The sequence below is a fragment of the Haliotis rufescens genome, unplaced genomic scaffold, assembly GCF_023055435.1.
Source record: "Haliotis rufescens isolate VD_foot unplaced genomic scaffold, xgHalRufe1.0.p SCAF_7, whole genome shotgun sequence".
Taxonomy (NCBI): Eukaryota; Metazoa; Mollusca; class Gastropoda; order Lepetellida; family Haliotidae; genus Haliotis; species Haliotis rufescens.
This window is the reverse complement of record NW_025964361.1, coordinates 1,205,653-1,223,848: the sequence shown is the minus strand read 5'-3', so window position 1 is coordinate 1,223,848 and position 18,196 is coordinate 1,205,653. Positions and strand designations below refer to the sequence as shown.

Genomic DNA, 18,196 nt, shown 5'->3' with positions numbered 1-18,196 from the left:
GCATTTATGCATTTATGACCCTCCATATTCCTTTGACTTTGTGAAAATGCCCTTTCTGTATCAAGAGATCTCCCTCTCAGTGTTATCTTTTGTGCCAGGAGTGTCAAATGATGTTCCCTTCCTTCATATTTATTACCACTAGCAGCCATTCTCAAACTTTGTCAGCAGAAACATGATCTTGTATCTAAGATGGCATAATTGAAATAGGTCGTTCATTTTATACTTCACTCATGGTGATCTGGGTGATAAGAACACTAGTGCCTCAAGTCTGGTGCACAGGTGGCACAGTCAGCCAAGATGCTGCAAGTCGATGTGCAGAGGTGCGTTCCTTAGCCATATCAGTATCTGATGATTGTAAATCCATGGTTTGATGATCGTGAATCCTTGGTTTGATGATCGTGAATCCTTGGTTTGATGATCGTGAATCCTTGGTTTGATGATCGTGAATACTTGGTTTGATGATCGTGAATCCATGGTTTGATGATTGTGAATCCTTGGTTTGATGATCGTGAATCCTTGGTTTGATGATCGTGAATCCTTGATTTGATGATCGTGAATCCTTGGTTTGATGATCGTGAATCCTTGGTTTGATGATCATGAATCCATGGTTTGATGATTGTGAACCCATGGTTTGATGATTGCGAAACCTTGGTTTGATGATTGTGAATCCTTGGTTTGATGATTGTGAATCCTTGGTTTGATGATCGTGAATCCATGGTTTGATGATTGTGAATCCTTGGTTTGATGATCGTGAATACTTGGTTTGATGATTGTGAATCCTTGGTTTGATGATCGTGAATCCTTGGTTTGATGATTGTGAATCCTTGGTTTGATCGTGAATCCTTGGTTTGTCTGCTATTTTTAGTAGTGAACTTTAAACCCTAATTACAAAACATTTCATGATATTTGTCTGACAAAAATTATGGGTGTCATAAGATTATAAACGAGTAGTAAGTAAATACTTTTAACAAGTGTGCCGTCTTGTATCGATACAGAAAAAAGGATATCGTGTATCGTATCATCGCATGAAAATTCTCGATGCACCGGTGTATCATTTCAACCCAAGTATTAACTATACCAGCAGAGAGTAAAAGCTGTCTTAATCCAGAGGAAGCCTTCCTCTCATATTAAATGTCTGGCTTATATCTTATGCCTCAATCTACAGAGTAATTTCTATGAACAGGATCTCTGCTGCTTTGAAGCAGATCACCTGTTTAGAGTCAAAAGGGCTGTTTCCTGGACTTTAATTACTTCAGGTAACCTGATAGGCGTTAGACTGAGTGTAGGCCACTGTGGTGCTTGACCTATCTCCATGTGTACATTGGGCCAGGACCTCCGACTGGGCTAGCAAGTGCTTTCATCATAATCAACTCATCTGTAACTTAACTCTCATTAAATGCACGTACTTAAAACTGGCATTAAAAGAATTTGGAGACAAAATGAGTTTAAAATGTGCTGTTCAACCAGTAGAGATGTGGGGATTTACCGGTATGTAGGATTTTAAACTGAGTGCCCCTGCAGACAAATTAGGAATTATTTTTGTTATTTTGTTCAAAATTGGGATTTTGTTTAAATTTTTATTTGTTGCTATTTAGAGGTATTTTAACATTGTATTTTGAATTGCATTCATTGTAATGATAATATAGAACTAAGCTTTAAAATCTCTTTCTCTTTATTGGTCCTGTTACCAGTGAAATACGGGTTACCACTACAAAGACCTGAACTTTGTTTTATATATTTATAATGAATTAGGAATTTTTACTGACATTTGATGCAGACTTTGGGCCAGATATAGGACCCAGAGCAGGTCTAGTTAAATCCTTAAAAATGAACACAAATTATGGTCTAGTTGCTATGTTTGACTCTTTTTTGCATCTGATCTCAATATTATTGTTAAATCATGCTATTATTTTTCTTTATCCTGCATTTCAGTGCAATTTATTGCTATTTTTGTTGATAAAAATAATAATTGTGTACTGCATGACCCTTGAATTTTGAAACCATGTAATTGAAACCATGTTATATTTTCTCTCTCCTGAGAGAACTTTTAGTGCAGAAGGGAGAAAAAGTTATCTGTGAATAGAGATTAGATATTTCAGTGAGGATACCCGGAAGTATTCCATTATTTGTTAATCCTACCAGTGTAAGGATAAAGTGATCTGAGATGTGACTAGTTTAAGTATTTATGATAGTTGTGGCGATAGATCTCTTTGTGGAGCAGGGGCCATGTTGCTGATTGAGAAGATATCTCAGGCTGGTGACCTCCGGGGAAGATGGGACCTAGCTACCTGACTGGCCAGCTGCCATCTTGTAACCTAACTGTCTGTTAACAAGATATGACATCGTAATGTCAGTACAAACTTGCTATGTCCATTGGATAAATTAGTGTCCACCATAGACTAACATCTTGTCTCTGAAATGAACGCATCGTACAGAAAAAAAATAGATGTTAAATTATCTTAATGAAAATTTAATAAAAAGGAGCCCAGAGACTCTCTTCATCCTGATACTGCAGAAATCTAGACTTGCCAAACATTATTGACTTGCATGGGCTGTATTTGATATATTTTTTTCAGAGTCTGTAAAACAAACTGTCCACCAATATTCAGTGAAAAAAAATCTGCATTACTTGTACCTTTGGTTTGGGATCATTATTCAAAATTCTGTACACATTGCTCTAGACAAGTGTAACTCATATTATCATGACTCATTGAAGGCGACCATGCTTGTCATTAGAGGCGACAGAATCGGTTGGTAAGGCTCGTTGACTTGGTTGATGCATGTCATTGTATCCCAATTGCATGGATCGATGCTCATGAAATCAATTATTTAATTGTCTGGTCCAGACTTGATTAATTACAGACCGCCATCATATACCTGGAATATTGCTGAGTGCAGCATTAAACAACAGCAAATAAACAAACAAACAAAACGTAAAGAATCCATCCATTATGTCATAATGTTTGATGTGACATCACTTGCTTGTGACATCACAATTGACACGTTTAATCTCAAGATTTGTCTGGCTTATTTAGTTTGTCATTGTACATGATTGGATAGACCTTAAGAGATTGACCAATCACTGACCTGCCTCACACTAGACCAGTGGGCCTGTGAAGATCCAGGTTAGAGTTGATGCTCATGATATCAGTCACTGTATTTTCTGGGCCAGACTTGATTATTTACCATCAATATAGCTGTAATATAGCTGGCTTATTGCTGAGTCTGTTGTTAAACAAATCAAACCTGGTGCAATGAAAGAAGTGACGGGCAATATTACTGCACTGCATAGAATCCCATGCTTTCTCACCCAGCCTCTTTAAACAGATGAAAACTATCCAGAAGTCAACTCCTTGCTCCTTTTCTGTTCCCTTCAATAAACTTGAACCTGTTGCCGTTTTCTCTTCCTCATTAGCCCCGTGTTCACGGCAGCTAGAATTAAACTTAAAGCAATACATATTGCCTTCCTCTGCAGTTGTGAAAACATATCACATGTTCGGGGAGGGAAAAAACAATTTGATTGAAAGTGTTGCTATTTTGTGTGATGATGATGCAGAGGGTGACGGCTGGAGAAGATGGTTCTCATTACCGCCATTAAGACTCTGCTTTGCATAGCCTCTTCTGTGACAGACTAATTGACCACAGATCAGATGTCTCCTTGAGTAGGAATAGATCTAGATGGGGCTTAGATAGCATGAACAGTTTAATTAAATTGATCTTTTTATGTCGTATGGCACAGCTGTCAGACAGATGAGTACTGCTCATGCACACAATGTTAATTTTCCGGGCTGAGTCTAAACTTGGATCTGGGGAAGAAATGCACACATCATTGCTGGAGTGACCAGGGAACTGCATTAATAAAGATATTGTCAGTTGTAAGATAAGTATTGGGATCTTTGAATCTTCTAGACAATTATATATGTTCATTTTCTTCAATCCTTTTAGGGGACCCTTCACAGGTGGCCCTGTCATTTAAGGCATGCAGTTCGGTGTACGGAGTTGTGGCCCTTTGTCATGCCAAATCATGGGTTTGAATCCCAGATTCTCCCTGAATATATTACTTGGTTTGTCAGCACCATACCCGTGCTCATGGGTTTTACTAAAGTGGTAAACGTTTAAGTCCAGCATTTACTTTAGGCTTTCCTCCAACATTAAGCACACAGACACAGTTCACACCAAACTCTCCATCTTTTTGTTCTGATTTTTTGTTACCTTGAGGTTTAAATTCAACAAGGAAGAAAAACAAACTATTAAAATGAATGCCATAAGATAAGATCGATAATATTTATTGCAGAAACGTTCCATTACGGGACAGATGCAATTTTAAAAGACAAAACATTATGATTCATATATACATATATACAGACATACATAATTTACATTCCTGTAAATACAAAAACAAACAATCAATATTACATATTTGATGATATTATTATACATAAAATGTCAACGGTTGATTATGAAGGGGTATTTATTGTTTGAAATGATAGACATGGAAACAAATGCATATGAATGCATATGCCATATGAATACCATATATCATCAAAATGGTCCACCCACAAATGTGAGGAGAAGGAAGGGGCCTGAAATCCTGCTACTTCCTAGGTATGATTATTGTTAAGCTTGGGGAAACAAGTGCTGTCTCCAATTGATCAGTGCAGAATTCCACTTGTGACAGAGTCTGAGCACATGATTCCTGTCTGAGTCTGGTAGCCCTGGCTTGCTCAGCTAGTCTAGCCCTGGTGACTGCCCTCATGATGGGGAGCTTGACATGCATCTCACACTCCTGTAAATCCAAATCGACAGGTTTTGTCAGCTGTTGAACAGCTGATCAGCATCCATTGAATCTCTCCGATTTGTTCATCAGCCTTTAATAAAGTAATTTCCACAGCAGGAACTGAGGGAGACTTGATCTGGAAATGTCAGGGTTGGATCGAACGTGTTTCTTCATGCTTAATAGCTGCACAAGATTTTGATGAACCTGCTTGTCAGAAATGTAAGAGAATTAAGTTCTTAAAAGGTATTTGTTTCATGAAATCCATATTTAATCAGCATTATGATGAACACCGAGAAAGTTCAAATATCTAAGTTTAAAAAAATCTTCGGAGGACAATAGAAGTTGCGTGCTGTTTTTACTAGCAGTGTTAGCATTGAGCATCACTGTTTAATATCCTTGAATAGTGAAAGGTATGGTGGTGACAAACCATGGATCCTCAAGAGGGATTCAAACCTATGTTAAGTAATTCCTGGCATGGCTATATGGGATGCAACACCTTAGCCCAGTGAGCAATTAATCCATGCCATGCCAGGATGTATCTGTTAGTCCCATGGGTATATATCTGTTATCCCCATGGATGTATATCAATTGTTCCCATGGGTATATATCAGTTATTGCCATGGGTATATATCAGTCATCCCCATGGGTATATATCAGCTATCCCATGGGTATATATCAGTTATCCCCATAGCTATATATCAGTTATATTGTGGATTCTGGAGTAGATTTGCTCAAGTGTCAAGTAGGAGTTGTAAGAGCTAAAATGGAAAATGTGTGACTGGCTAATTTGACAGCTTGGATCATGTCTCATGCCATCAACTGTAGCTGATTGTCCACACACTTCTATGACAGCTATAGTATAGTCACCGTGGCACAAAACAACATTGACTCACTCTGATCACAAGCCTACATTCCAGCTGCTGTGACAACATTAAGTATAAAACCACACTCATCTCCTACTATCTTCTTGTTGTCTGAAACACTGCAGGCATTAATAATCAGAATTACATCTAATGACCCAGGATCTTCCAAGGACTGTCTGGACAAGTTGCAATGATGTGTATGATTGCAGGAGAAGTCCTTTCTACGTTGGTGGGATGGGGAGTCCTTTGCCTGTAATAACATTGAAAGGATGATGAGATATCTGGATGACATATCAATAAACACTGAGAGACAGGTGGGAGGCAGGATGTTGGAAGCATCCAGATCGACTCACCAGTTATCCTAGAAAGCTAAATATTGATGCAGATCTATTGCTAAAGGTCAGGATCCATGACTGTTGGGTGAAGGAGGAAATAGGCCTGAATCATGGGGTAATTTCAGGACGGTTGATAATAAACTCTTCGCTATGCAGTCAGGGGACAAATGGGTTCTGGTTCAAGAAAGGATTTTTTAAATTTTCTCTTGGCAGTCTAGATTTTCTGCCTTCATTAGCCTTATTAGAAGCTCTTCTTTCTGTTAAGGAATCAGCTTCTTGTGCTTTCTTTCGGGTCAGCTGTAAGATGAGTGAATCAAAGTCAGTTCCTTGATTATTTACTATGATTTGTCAGCCATTTTCTCCTTGTAGATGCCTCCTTTAAAGTATTGAGCAGTAAACCTTGTGGTTCATACAACATTGTATGTCATCCAATTGAAAATACAGCCAATCCTAACTGAACTCGCATGTTATGTGAGAAGCTGAATTTTGTAAGTTAACAATTGTGAACCTCAGTTGTGACACATTTGCCAGAAATGATGCATCTACATGATGGATACATGCAATACACCAACCAGATTGTCTTTGAAAGATGCCCACACTAAGATGAGTGTATTGGTGGCAAAGTGGTGAAGGCATCTGCATGGTGCCCTGAATTGTTTTTAGGATTCCCTACATGTGGACAATACATGAAGCCCATCCTCTGGACCCTGTATGATATTGCTGCAGTTGCCATCAATGTAACACAGGTCTTGAAAATATGTTACTGTTGTATATGCCATCACTCCTTCACTTGCTTACTTGATACTCCTTGGCTGAAGGTGCAACTGGGGAACACGTCATCATGTCTGCAGCCTCATATCATTAAAATCATATTCTTTGGCGTCATTGTTTGATGTTGCTCATAATGGTTAATGATGCAAATCATATTTTGACTGGAAATGTCTATTTAATTTAGTTTTGGACCAAGATATGATCCTTCTTAATGCATTCCTCAGGTCTGATCTAAGCATGTGTTGTTTTGAAATACTAGCCACAAAAAGTATGTGACAAAAGTTTTGAAAGTTGATTCTTAGTGTTTGAACCTTTTTTTTGTCAGTGAGTGTTGACAAAAGCATGTTCCCTGTAAAAATGTGGAACGTTTTTTGTATTTCCTCAATAATTCCATGTGGGCAAATATTTGTGTTTGAATTGAAGACTATTTGTGTCTTGTCCTACTAATGACCTTCAACTGATGAGAGAAAGAGGATATTGAAACAATCTGCACAAAAAATGGGATAACCCTCAACAAACGTGTTTTGGCAGATGCTAGGAACTGATCATGGATGCATGTCACAACACAGGGTTGGTGCCAGCATTCCCCAGGTCAGAAAGAGCAGGAACTTGATCTCGGCATGTTGTGCTAGCTATGTGTTGCTGTAGTACCTGCGGTAGACTAACATCTAGTCTCTGAAATGAACATATCGTACATAAAAAAACAGTTGTTCAGTTATCTTAATAAAAATATAATAAAAAGGAGCCCAGTGACTCTCTTCATTTTCAGATACTGCAGTGATCTAGACTTGCCAAACATTATAGACTTGCATGGGCTGTATTTGATATATATTTGTATCAGGGTCTGTAAGACAGACTATACCTGCGGTACATATACCATGCATTGGCACAAAGCTATAGCTCACAGTTCTACATTCCAATTTTATTCCAGCCATAGAAATTTGATTTTTTACAGACTAGTCCACAGGAGTAGTGTTAGCCTTATTTTGTTTGCAGCTAATCCTGCTTGAACAAGACAAGAACGTTTAATATGTTTACATTTTCTGGCAGTTTTATTTAGTTCCGGTTTGTGGAAAAATTGAACCACTGAGACCTGGTCTATTACAGCCTTCAGATGCTATTAGTGAAGGACTACAGTCATATAATTTTTTCTTGTCCTCAGCACAATTTAGTAGGCTCAGGCTAGAAAACTAGTGTTGAAGGCTGTATGTACTTGTGACTTAAGTACAGCAATATGTGTCAGTATGCTGTAGTGTCTTTTATCTGAAGTCTGATGGATAAATTCATTAATGGGAAAGAAAACTCTAAAATTCACTGCAGGCATAGGGAACCAGCCTGGCTGACCTAGTATCCCCTCATACCCGGATCAGATGGTACCTTGTCATAGGTTTCTTGATCCACCAGATCTGTCAAGAATAAGGCAATCGTAGGACTTCATCTATTGTACCTCCAAAATGCCATGATATAACTGGAATACTGTTATTAGCGGCATTAAATCCCACCAGATCAGACTTGGATGGGGTGGTCGGGTAGCCTAGTGGTTAAAGCGTTAGCTCGTCACACCGAAGACCTGGGTTCGGTTCCAGACATGGGAACAGTATGTGAAGCCCATTTCTGGTGTCCCCTTCCATAATATTGCTGGAATATTGCTAAAAGGGGCGTAAAACCATACTCACTCACTCACTCAGATTTGGCAGGTTCACTTGCTCCACCTGAAATACTACTTACTACTGCGTGGTAGACTCAGCATTGTCCTGGAAGACTGTCAGTGTGGTGTGTGTGTAACTCCTGCTGACTGGTCTGACCCCAGGCCGATACAGTGTAGCTGTAGGGAATGATGATCGGATCTGGTAAATGCCAAACTCCCATTCTTTGTGTCATTCCTCCTGCCAAAGCATCAAAGATGTTACTTTAAAGCTGCCTGAGAATCCCAGCCATTATTGTTTGTGAAACTTTCAAGCTGGAGATGGTTAGCTGTGTATAAACATTAGTGTGTCGAGTCCAGGTCGGGTGAGTTCACTTTGGTAATGTTGACCCTCAAACAAAAACATTATACTGTTCACAAGTTGAAAGTTATCAGTAGGCGTGTTTGTGTTGCTGACTGAGCCATGTTGATGCATTCCGATCAGTACAAAGTTGGGCATTGTCACGGGCTTTCAGAGTGGGATCACAGCAAATGGAAACACTGATAATAGAAAAAACCACAACATTTGTTTAGGTGCAAATGTTTTAGCTACATTAAAGAACAGATATTCCTGCATCTCCCCGCTAATTTTGTAGAAGGTTTTTGTAGTCTTGTCAGTAGTGAACGTGCATGGTGAATGCATGAAACTAAACTGCAGTTGAATTATATTTTTCAAGTTCAATATTCTTTAAAATTGAAAACATGTTTAATTTTGCATGTTTGAAAGTATTTAGTTCCGCACAGGAATGAATATTTGAATCTTGTTAAACAGAAGGGGAAAATGAACTCAAAAAGGCACAGAGTCTTCACTTTGATAAATTAAGGATTAAATAATCATCAATATTGATCCTGGAAAAATGTCCACTTCACTGATAAATTTTTTGTACACAATTGAACCTTGGCCTGTACATTTGGCCACTAGTCTGATGCCCGAGTCAAGAAAACAAATTCATGGTCTAGTGAGATCAGCTACGGATGATGCAGTTCATTTACAACAGTGTATATAATATACTGTAAATAATGCCAAGACATTTAGGCAGGTCGACTTGATGTGTTTGGCCCAGAATGCTAGTGTATGGTGATACAGTGTATATCTCCGTCCTCCCCTGAGACTACTGTATGGTACAATATATTACCTGACCCTGAGCGTTTGGGTCCATCACCTACACTGGATCATGTAACAGGCTGTCAGACCTTGTACAAACAAGCACGAGACATTAGTGCCCGGACTGGCAGAAGCAGTTTGTCTAGGTGCCCACTTCTGCCCGTTAGTCTTGAAACTGTTGCCAAACATCGCCCTTTACACCATTGCTCATTTCTCATTTGTCTCCCGCTTTTAGACCTTGTTCTTTTCACATGGCTGTTATGGGCCAAGACTGAAAAATCAGTTATGGCTGGACTTTAATTTGTGAGAGGGACCTGTCCTGCAAAATAAATACTAACATAATAAGTAAGGATAAGATTTATGGATGAACAACTTCTTTATTACAATCTGGAGCTATGTTTCGGTGTAGGTTCAAAACTTCTAAATGCCTCTCAAAGAAGAAATACTAACATGCTACCATTTCCAGATTTTTTTTGTGCCAGTTTCTGTTTCTTTGGCCAAAAAGATGTACCCCGGTATGACATGGTTATTTTTCCAAAATTAGGTTACCCAGTAGTGGTCTTATGTGGAAACAATATTTTGGATTATTGTTTCAACAGTAATTGTTACAGTAGAGTGTGTGAGTTTTAGCAATATTACAGCAACATCACAGCGGGGTACACCAGAAATGGGCTTCTCACATTGTACCCATGTGGGGAATTGAACCCGGGTCTTCGGCGTGACGAGCGAACACTTTAACCACTAGGCTACCCGACTGCCCCCTTTCTTTCTGAACATCTACAACAGCATGCTCTGGTGACGTCTTTAACCACTAGGCTGCCCCATCACCCAGTTATAGTAGAACGAATAGCAGCTTTATCTGAGTGATTGGCAGTGGGTGGCCTCATGGTTGAAGAATTCACCTGTCAAGCTGAAAACTTGAGTTTGATCCCTCATGGGTACAATGTGTGAAGCCTATTCTTGGTGTCCCCAGCCCCATTGATGGAATATTGCTCAAAGTTGTGTTTTCCCTGCTCTCTCAATTACTGGATGATAATGGTGTTGAGATCCCTGAGACTATTCATTACAAATCATTAACGCCTATCAAAGAAGTTAGACATTTGAGTATTTCACCGGCTTTTACTGAGGTGAGTGTAGACTAATCAGGCTGCCAAAAGATGTGCTGAAAAAAGAAAGGTACGGAAACCAATGCATCCCACCTCTCTTATCTAGACCCGTATCACACTACACACCAGGATGATGTTGCGCCCGAGTTCTAGAGGAAACTGGGCTCTGTCTCTGTTAACATGAGAAGACATTGGTGCCAACAACTACAGCAAGCTGGAGCCCCTGCTCTGTTCCAGTTCCAGTTCCCTACACCTGTTCCAGGTGTTGTAACATCGTGTAGGTTCCCTCTTGCTGAGAGACAAGGGCGCCAACAATTACCGCACTCCCAGTCGACCTGCCAGACTTGAAACAGATTCTTACGTGGAAAAACACAAATGTTTTTTCGTGTTGTGCTTTCCTAACAAATTGTGCAGTTTTTAGGATGAAAGCAAAGTAGGGTCTTGATTGTGTGAAATTGCTTTTGTCTGACAGCGGGGAGCAGGGTATCACTGTACGGCAACAGCGAAGCACAACCACGACTACAACTTAGCGAGGCCCCCCTCAGTTTCAAAGAGAATCACAGACAACAGACAATGTGGAACCCCAATTATGTTTTTTTTTTTATGATGGCCAGTCCCCATCACTGATCGCGTTAGGAGGCAGACGCAGTGTCACATTGTGAGTCACTTGTGTCACTGATTGGTGGAGGGAGGTTGCAGAGGCTGCTGTTGCAGGGGTTGTTTCCATCACCGGCCCAGCCATCTGATTTAGGGAGCATGGTGTTGCTCTGGCCGGGATAACCAATTTATGGAAAGGAGATGTTTCAGGACAAAGCAGTTTCAATTTTCGGTGAATTGATGTCTTGTTTTGGGGGGTGTTGGAGTCTGTGACTTCAGTCATCTGTCTGAAGCCTGATTCTGGTGTTGCTCTCGTAAGCTCAGATTATAATACTAACAATAAAATCTTCTGAAAATGATTATTTATTAGTCTCAATTGGGTTTGGTACAGGATATGGTCTTTTAGTATTTAACAAAGAAAGTCATGAAAGTTTAAGAAATTAGCTAACTATATCTACATATAGAAAGTCCTCAACTCACCTATATGTATATATACAAACAAACATTACCCCGTTACAGCCATTTGATAAATTGGGACTTTGTTAATCTGGGTGCAGGGTGCACTCTAGTAAATTTCTGACATGGGCTCTTTATGTGAAAATTTCAAATATTCCAGAGGTACGCCCATAGAGTACAATGTTAAAATGACCCATTGTATTTGAAAATGTGGGCCTTTTTTTCAAATGTAGGGGCTAAAAGCACAAGACCCCACCCTAGAATTATCCCAGTGGGTGATTTCACTTGAAATACAACAGTCATTATTTGTTGATGAAAGATATGAAATATGTTTGGTTTATTCTATGACTTTCTCGCTATCAAGAAAACCGTTTTCCATTTTTGGTTTGACCAAAGTCATTGTTGATTGCATGGGTCTTAGCATAACCTATTTTCTTAGAGTAGTTTTAGTCTTTTCTTTTTGTAATACACTGGGTCAAATTTGTCTAAAGTAATTTTCCAGAAAAACATAAGTTCATGAAATTATGAAATGAGATATTCTTGTAAGCTTATGTTAAAAAGATAAAAAGATAATAGGCAACTAATACAGTCTAGCTAGGACAGAATGCTTATCATGGTATGTTAATTAAAGATACTATACAAATGCATGTTCTATAAAAGTGCCATTGATAACCTTGTGCGATTCCTTTGTTCCAAGAATTATTCTGATCAACACACAACACAATCATGAAGTTCAACACTCGGCCAACTCATTATGTGACATCACTCCGGAATTCGGTCATTTGAGATTCCTTCCATTGAAGAACTTCTCAATTTGGGATTATTAGCCACTGACCCAGATCAGGCTTCAAATGATGGGGCTTGAAATTCAGGTCACAGATTGATTAAACATTATGAGAACTAGCCTTTGAGGACATGCTTGTCCCACAGGGACACAGTGATCGCTTTGGGGTCTTGAGGATGAGCTTACTGACCTGTCTGTACTTCTATTTCCTTACTTTTCACAATTCACTGACCATCGTTGCCCCTGATATTAGAAATCTGCATGGAAATTAGTTAAAATCCCTAGAGAGGAGTTTAGTTTGTGATGAGCATTGACCCGTTTGTTGGTGGAGATTACATGCCACAGAGGTAGAATGTGAAGTCAACACTAGGAAAATTGACATCTTATATAGGTGACGTTGGTTACAACAAATCCAGTTCTTATCCATATGCAGTTGTTATAATAATGATATCTTTTCTGCTTATCTATGTTTAGGCATACATAGCTCAAATTGGATTTTGTGAAATGGCAAAAGTCCTTGTTAATGTGTGGGGGCTAATGGCAGTATTAGTTCGATCATTACTTTGTAAGATGGAGCTACTCTGTGTTAAGATGTGTAAGTACGCCAGATGAGGCGCTAAGATCGCCTTGTGGTATGGTGCTTGTCTGTGATGGTATAGAAGTTAAGACAGTACTAAGATGACTAACATGTGGTATGGTACATGTCTGTGTTAAAATATGGAAATTACAACAGTTAACACTAAGATGACTAAGATCAGGTGTGGATCCCTGGGTGTGGAGCTCTGGGTGTGGAGCCGGGTGTGGAGCCCTCGGTGTGGAGCCCTGGGTGTGGAGCTCTTGGTGTGGAGCTCTGGGTGTGGAGCCCTGGGTGTAGAGCCCTGGGTGTGGAGCTCTGGGTTTGGAGCCCTGGGTTTGGAGCCCTGGGTTTGGAGCCCTGGGTGTGGAGCCCTGGGTGTAGAGCCCTGGATGTGGAGCCGGGTGTGGAGCTCTGGGTGTGGAGCCCTGGGTGTGGAGCCCTGGGTGTAGAGCCCTGGATGTGGAGTCCTGGGTGTGGAGCCCTGGGTGTGGAGTCCTGGGTGTGGATCCCTGGATGTGGAGCCGGGTGTGGAGCCCTGGGTGTGGAGCCCTGGGTGTAGAGCCCTGGGTGTGGAGCCGGGTGTGGAGCCCTGGGTGTGGAGTCCTGGGTGTGGAGCCCTGGGTGTGGATCCCTGGATGTGGAGCTGGGTGTGGAGCCCTGGGTGTGGAGCCCTGGGTGTGGAGTCCTGGGTGTGGAGCCCTGGGTGTGGAGCCGGGTGTGGAGCTCTGGGTGTGGAGCTCTAGGTGTCCAGCTGAGTTGACCACACAGTGAGTCAGTCTGTCAAGATGACTTCATTATGCCTCTAGATGAAGGAAGCGCACTACACGTGGCCGGCTTGGACAGCACTGTAGACAATGTTATTAACGAGATGAGCATCTGATACTTTAGTTCACAAGCAGAAAAGGACAGTAAACATTGATTAGTTCTCCACAATCAAATATTGTTGGGGTTTTGTGTCTTGGATCATGGCCGTCCTGCGCAAATAGAGGCTTGGCTTTCCTAATGACTTCATTCAGTCATCGCGAGAGTTATTCATGTTTCTTGACATTTTCTTTTAAAATCCTGGGTAATTATTGATGTCTGCAAATTAATGAGGCTTGATAGATAAAACTGTGGTAATGAATGGTATTGGAGAGTTTTACAAACCACGTTGGATTTACACAGGGCTGGAAGTTGTGCAGATAGAGGGATGGGTAATTTTATTTTCCGTGCCCCTTTAGATACGGCGAGAATCATATTTTCAGCTTCATTAGCGCCATCAGGAACCCTTTCTCAGCTTTTAGCACACTGGAAGGAAGGTTTGATGTGAGACTTGGGTTAACTTTATTCAGTGAAGATTAAAGAGCGGCAGCTGTTATATTCCAATGACCTGGGGCTGGGTTAGCACTTTGTTTAAACTAGATAAGCACATCAGAAGGTTTCGTGTATTTGATGTCATTGTTGGATAGCAAATGACATTCCACTCGCCTTAAATTTTCAGAGCTTTCTCTAAAGTCGGGCTGACTGACATTTGTCAACTTTGAATTTATGTCAAGAGGTGTCTTGGTTTGTGACTTTTTGGGGGGAATAATGTCTGCTTATGTTTGGTATTCTGCACAATGACATTGAATTGCAGATTTTCAATTATCAATTTTCTTTCTTGATTCAGTTCCTTGTATAGATTCCCAGACAGGGAACCTGTACCCCAAGCTTGACGTAACAGAAGCGTAAGAAGTTGGCACTAGTGTGTAGTCCTTGCCAAACTGCCCAGTAGTTAAGGTATCATAAGGATGAGTAGATATTTGCCATTATTAATTGTATTGCTATGTTTATGAGGACCAATGGGCTAAAACATTTAGGCTCTAATTCTGAACAGTCGACTAAGATATGTATTGGGATTGGTTGGTCACATTGATTGTCATCATATCCTTACCGCATTGATCTTTGCTCATGCTGTCAACCATTGGTCTGTCTGGCTCAGGCTTGCCTATATACGGGCCATTGTGATGTACTGTATAGCGCTGTCTATGATACGACTCCACCTATAATCGACCTGTAGAAACCGTCAACATCAATGCTAATGTACGTACTCCATCTCTACTGCAATCTGGAGTGAAGGACGTCACCAGAGCATGCTGTTGTAACTGGGCAGTCGGGTAGTCTAGTGGTTAAAGCGTTCATTCGTCACGCCGAAGATCCAGGTTCGATTCCCAAAATGGGTTCAATGTGTTTAGCCCATTTTTGGTGTCCCCCGCCACGATATTGCTGGAATATTGCTAAAAGCGGCGTAAAACCATACTCACTCACACACTCACTCAGTAAGAAAGTATGTTTGTCTTTGGGCTTTTTCTTCGATTGTTTGTTCTATACATAACTCCAGCACATGGCATGGGATCTTCTACCCCATGCATAGGACGACCCCCTTTCATACCCCTCATTCTAGGTACTAAAAACTCGCACTATATACCGCCATATATGGTAGCTATACCCTCCCCACTTCTCCCTCCCTCATTCTAGGTACGTTCGATTCCTGACATGGGTACAATGTGTGAAGCCCATTTCTGGTGTACCCCGCCATGATATGATATTGCTGGAATATTGCTAATAGCGGCATAAAACTATACTCACTCACTCATTCTAGGTACCAAAAATATGTGGTAGTTATAATATGCTGACAGCTGTGTAAGCAATAAATTTAGTACTAAAATCAAAGTGAACGAGTTGACTGTCCTGAAAAGGATATCATTGTAGTTGGTATGTCATTGTCGTGTCATGTATTAGAGTCAAGAAGGAAGTGTGTTCATTTCCTTCTAATGTAAATAGAAAAGTATGTTCACCCATTATTAATATTTGGAAAAGAACCTGGATTAATTATTTCCAAATACCTTCTAGCTATACGGTCTTGTGAGAAAAACATTTCAAATGTGTTCCACATAGTTTGGTCTCAAATAAGGATTTGTTAAAGAATTTGTTGACATGTTTAACCTTTTGTCATGTGATTTCAATACAAGAAAGGTTAGAAGCAGGCTGAATGTCAGGCCGAGGGAAGTGATGTCGAAGATCACTTTTTTAGGCTGCAGTGATAACCTCTTGTAGAATGCGAGAGTATGGTTTTACTTCGGCTGTAGTCTTTGTTGTGTATTGCTCAGCTCTCAGAAGGAAAAACATGAGCAGATGCTTTCATTTTCCATCACTTTTTTGTCCACCTGAGGGGAAGTAACTCCATTGTTTGTAGAGCCGTGGGAGCCATTGAGAAATTCAACAAGAAACATGCCAGTGGCAAATTACCTTCATTAGGTTAGTTGAAGAAAAAACACAGGGCAAATGCTCCCTCACAGTCAACTTTCTTGTGGTGTTTTCAATACACATTGCCATATGATCATGTGTAGCACCATGGAACAGATGTAGTGGGAGTTAATCTTTGTGGCCAAAAAATGGTTTTGTGTTTCAAGGTTCTTCATCTCCAACAAAACTACAGGAGAATGGTATTCTCGTTTATTTAAAAAAATGTCATGTTGTGATCTAGATGGATTGTTTAAATTTATTTATTTTTGGTGGGGAGTGGAGAGCATGTTGTCTTCAGTTTGAGTAATTCTGTTTGTGTATTTTTGTGTGTTTTATTAAATTTTTTATGAAGAATTAATCAAGTTGTTCATATACTACGTTCTAATTTCATTCAGTGAGTGTTCATGAATGATCTGGATGGTAATTTAACTATACCTGTCTTTGGTGATATCTCAAGTCTTGTGTCATTGACAGAAATTTAATCAGCGGATATGAAGCTGGTGGAATATTAATCATTGATAAGCTGCGTGTCATTTTCTTCATCTTCGTCATCCTCAGCCTGGTCACGGGGGTCAGCACGACCTTTGTCTCGGTAACAACTCTGTGGACATTGTTTCGTGTCGGGTCCCCAAGGTATGGTGTTCTGGTACAGGCTGTACTGGCTGTAACAACAAGAACACATGTCTGTACTCTGCCTGTAACCTAAGCAACATGCTGTTGTACTGGGGTCAGCTGTCATAGCCTGGTGTACTGATAGCAGCAGGAGGACATTCTCCCATATCTGCAGCATGCATGAGCGATACTAGGGGATCTTATTTATCTTGTTATCTCCATGGGTGTTAGGGGTGGTGGGATAGCCTAATGGTAGGTGTGTTGGCTTGCCATGATGAATGCTTGGGTTTCATTCCCCACATGGGTACAATGTGTGAAGCCCATTCTTGGTGTCCTACTTTGATATTGCTAAAATTTAGGTAGCTGGGTCCACTTGAAATTTAGGTACCTGGGTCCACTTGCACAAAGTGTCCCATGAAGATCCGGGGGAGAATAGGTCTTTAGCAACACATGCTTGCCGTAAAAGGCAACTATGCTTGCCGTAAGAGGCGACTAACAGGATTGGGTGGTCAGGCTCGCTGACTTGGTTGATGCATGTCATCAATCCCAATTGCGTGGATCGATGCTCATGATGTCAATCACTGGATTGTCTGGTCCAGACTTGACTATTTACAGATTGCCGTCATATAGCAGGAATATTGCTGAGTTTGGCATTAAACAACAAATAAACAAACAAACTTGCACAAAGTGATCTTACAACTATGACTGTTCCAAGTCTTGTAAAAGTATGGAAGTTCATCATAGCTCTCAAACCGTGTGGTGCAAGTGAACCCAGATCTGACTTCAGGAGGTAAAATGGTGAATAATGACACTTGGATTCCTCTTTATTTACTCTTTGTTGTGAGTAAACATTGTTCAACATTGCAAGATCATAGCCAAACTGGGAAATTTAACTGGTCTTATCTTGAAGAATGAACACATTATCCATAAGCCTATTCCTCTAGACATTAATTCCAGTTTCAGAATGTCCCATAGTTGTCTGTAGAAATAGGATTTCATCACAGACATTATCAAGATAAAATATTGATGACAGAAACATACCAGAAAACATTCCTTTTCACTCCCTTGAAGACTGTCAGTGTAGCACTGGACATTGCTCTTTCTTTACATCAAGGGTTTGACTGGCCTCGAGTCAGTTGTTTTGGGCACAGTGATATATAGTGAGTTTTGCTGACTGTGGTGTTAAACAACAAATAATTAAACTCTACATGTAGGGTAGTTTGGAGATAAGTTTATCATAAATCATCTTAGAATCTGATTGTCCT

At 40.3% G+C, this 18,196-nt stretch overlaps 1 protein-coding gene and 1 long non-coding RNA gene across 8 annotated transcripts in view; one reads left to right on the top strand and one right to left on the bottom strand.

Moving 5' to 3' along the window:
• Nucleotides 1–18,196, top strand: part of LOC124139637 (kelch-like protein 5) — a 195,268-nt gene that overhangs the window by 154,550 nt on the left and 22,522 nt on the right. The gene's annotated exons all lie outside the window — the stretch shown is intronic.
• On the bottom strand, nt 4,392–8,886 carry LOC124139638. The gene is made up of 3 exons (XR_006861804.2): nt 8,475–8,886; nt 5,671–5,890; nt 4,392–4,981 (listed from the first exon to the last, which is right to left on the bottom strand). It is a non-coding gene; the product is annotated as an uncharacterized LOC124139638 (long non-coding RNA).